A 3915-nucleotide genomic window follows, 5' to 3' on the forward strand; every position below is an offset into this window, starting at 1 on the left:
ACTACTCACTGGAGAGCTCCCTCGAGAACTACATACCTTAACTCTTTCAGTGCCACTCACGAGATTTCTCGTGTTTTTTTATAGGTGGTTGCTAGCCACTCACGAGATTTCTCGGATTTTTTTTTTTTTTTTTTTTTTTGCGATCTGAAAAATTATTGCATCACCCGAGCCTACCCGAGTATTGCCGAGCTGCGCCGGTGATCACTGTGGAAAAAAGCGCCCCCTGTCGTCTCCCAGATGACATAAGTGATTTTGGAATGGACTCAATGAAAATGAATGGGGAAAAAAATCCGGTACTCCACATTTTCCAGTTCACTGATCCAGCCGGGGTTACTAGAGTTCATTCTGGAGCCTCAGATCTCCGCGGATCATGGAGAACCACTGTGTCGCGTTGGATCCATACACGTATCGATTTTTTCGAATGGTGATCAGGAATTGGAATATACCAGTTGGATACCATCTGATGTCAGGTAAGGACTCTATGTTATCAGTGGTAGGATAATCAGAGTAATTTTGATGAAGTTATAAGCTGTTTTGTGAAATCTCTTCTTTCGTTTTCACTGTAAAAGTCCGAGAGGAAATCAACAAGGCGATTGTCCGCGCGCGGCCGTAATGTGCGTGCGTGCACGTATAATATTGATCATCTAGCGTTTATTTGAAAACGATTCATAAAAAGGCCGACGAATATCAACGTTGTGGAATATTCCACTAAAAGACGATTTTCATAGAATGCTCCAGAATGAGTTGTTTTTTATATCAAAACGGGGGCTTTTCTAACTGCTCTGAAACGGCAACGACGCGATAAAAAAACAATCTGCCTTCACAGCACTGTCTGGAACATAGTCTTTGATAATGCGATGGGCAGATTAGACACATAGCCATAATTTAAAACATAGATTAGGCGATATTAACGTTAACATTGGCGCGGATGGTGGCATTCAAGCGGTAAAATGGAAAACCAGGCATGGCATTTAAAGAGTTAAGGACTTTTTTCTGTTTGCATTCACACCACCAATAGCCTTCCCTGGAGACAGACAGTGGCTGGGCGTGTAGTGAGAAAGCTTGGCTGCATTCCAGTTTGGCCAAATAGCTAAATAACGTTACTAACTAATGTTTTTATTTTTGCGCACAGTACTAATAACTATCAGATAGCGCGTGTAACTACGGTGGCCCTGAAAGGCAAAACACAAGCCCTTCGCTATTGTGCTCTCGTGGTGCGATTTTAAAATAAAGAATTATATTAAATAAAGAATCTTTTGGGCAGCTGGGTAGCGCAGCGGACTAAGCGCCTGCCTACCACCGCAGAGACACTGGTATCGAATCCAGCTGTCAGCGGTACCTCCGGCTTGGTCGGTCGTCCATACTAACCAATTGGCAGTGTTAGCGGGTGGGAAGCCGGTGGGGTGTGTATCCTGGTCGCTGTAAACAGTGACTCCTACAGGTCGGTCGGGGCGCCTGCTCACTGCTCAGTGAGGGAGGGAACTGGGGGAAGTAGTGTGAAGGCTTGAATATACTTCCTTCCGCTAGGCGCGTCCGCTCGTGCGCATTGGTGCGCGTGACGTCATTTGTGTAATTCTCGTCAGCGCGCTCATCCGCGCGGATTGCTCGCAACCCAAATATTTTTTACCGCGCGGATACCGCACGCCGACTGTGCATGTCCGTGTGCGCGTGCGCGTCACTTTACGAGTATGCCACAGGCCTGAGCCTCCCACGCGTTACGCTCCCCCAGTGGGAGTCCTCGCTGTCAGGTGAAAAGAAGCGGCTGGCTGACTCTGCATGTATCGGAGGGGACCGGCAAGTGGTGGGCAAATGCGCGCAAGAACCAGGAAGGGGAGGGGGGAATTGGCATAACGACTAAATTGGGATGGGAGAAAAATACAGAAAAAAGGAAGAGAAAAAGTAGATACAAAAAATAAATAAAGAATCTTTTATAAATTTGTTGATAAAATAAATATGAATCATATTTTATTATATAAACCGATATGTATAGTCCTAATTATTTATTGCCACCACCAGTAGGCTACATCTCCCAAAACAATATTTTCACACAATTGTCAAAGCAGATTGCTACTTAATATTCACACTAATTCACATTTTCAGGGGGAGCAGGCCACCAATAAAATGGTAGGAGAAACACTGATATAGAAGATACACCTGTATCAATACACAGGTCAAAGGTCAAATTTCAGTTCCTTTAGTTGGAAAAACGAATGGCAACATATTTGAATGATAATGAAATGTAGACTATTGCATTAGCCTCCAATACACTTTTATTGAACATATAGTGGGTCTTGAGAAAAGCATTGGTTTGATGTCGGTAATGAATTCAGGTTATTGCCACCAGCATCAAAACTTTGTAAACAATAGTCACTTTCCAAAATAAATATTTACACATGTTTACCAAAAAAGAAAACTAAACAAAAAGAGGCTTCGTTATCTACATAATGTCACACAAATTATCTCCAAACTGCATCAGGTTGACTTGATTTAACAATTTGTTACAAATTACCCAGATTTAGTTTGAGTTACTGAGAGTGAGAGATAAGGAGCTTGGATTTGTCAATTATTACTCAGAGGCCATTTAAAGATTCAGTACAATGAAAATCTAGTTTTTCAATCTTATTGCATTTTTTTACAGAATTAATTGGTGTAGAATTACTCAAAATGTTAGAACTGAATGAACACTAAAACGATTATAACAAATCAAATGATACATCTGTAGCTGAAAACAATTACACTCTTTACATTAACATTCCGCAATAACCTTTTTCCGACTGAATTAATGTAATTGTACTGGTTCCTTAACACATTCTGTGCCACGCAGTTTGCCCATCATATACCACTCTCTGCCAGTGCTGTAAGCCTATGGAGTTGCTGACCTTCTTTGTAGGGCTATAACTTTTTAAATATGATAGCTATATCAACATTACTATGGCCCATTCAACATCGGGTATCTATCGTTCCGGATGTGGGAACGTTATTATTTTCCATTCATACATTGTCGTGTTAGTACCGTCATGAATATAAGTATGTTTTTGGAGTGTATAGCAGTAATTCCTAGAACGCGAGTTATAGGCCTGACGCATATTACACATAATCGATTGGCGTTTCGTTCCTATACACGCTATATTAAAAAATTCAAATGCATATGCTCGGTATACATTATGCTCCATCATGCGTGAAGGAAAGGGGGGGGGGGTCGTTTATGATTCCTTGATTGTCAGTAACGGCTTTCCTTAGTAAGACATCATACGTTGAGCAGATGGATTGCAATGAAATAAATGGACAATCGAGCTGGAATTAACGTTAGATTCCTCTTACCTGTGGCCAATGCGCCTGGAGAAAAAAAACTCCAATTATTTGACGTCGATCTGCTAGATCCATTCTCCGTTTGTATGACGCAATAAACGCCGAAAGCATATTGATTCTTGCGTCTCGAAAGCGATCAAATGTACTCAAGTGTTTGTCTTGATCAACATAACAAGATATCTCTGCCGGAGGATTTTCCCCGATGCACAGAGCGCCACATCCGGTTTAGAGTGGAGTGCAACTTGCCCGAAATCCACCAGGCGGCGGTATTGAGGCATTGAAATATCAGACAGGGTCCAGCTGGCTCCCGGAGCCTTCCTTGATGAATTATGAATGCCAATAGCGAATAAAGGAAATAACGTTCATAAAAACGAGTAAACTCGTTGTTGGCGTTATTCGTTTGGCAGGCAATAACGAGTAAACCCGTTTTTGGCGCAGGATGTGTTGAGCCCTATTCACGCAGGAATATTATTACCTGATTGATTGATTGAAAATTGTATTAACAGATTGCAGAATGGGTACAATTAGGGGTGGGAATCACCAGAGGCCTCACGATACGATACTATCACAATACTTGAGTCACGATATGATAGTATTGCAATACTA

The sequence above is a fragment of the Notolepis coatsorum genome (assembly GCF_963971535.1).
Source record: "Notolepis coatsorum genome assembly, chromosome: 20".
Lineage (NCBI taxonomy): Eukaryota > Metazoa > Chordata > Actinopteri > Aulopiformes > Paralepididae > Notolepis > Notolepis coatsorum.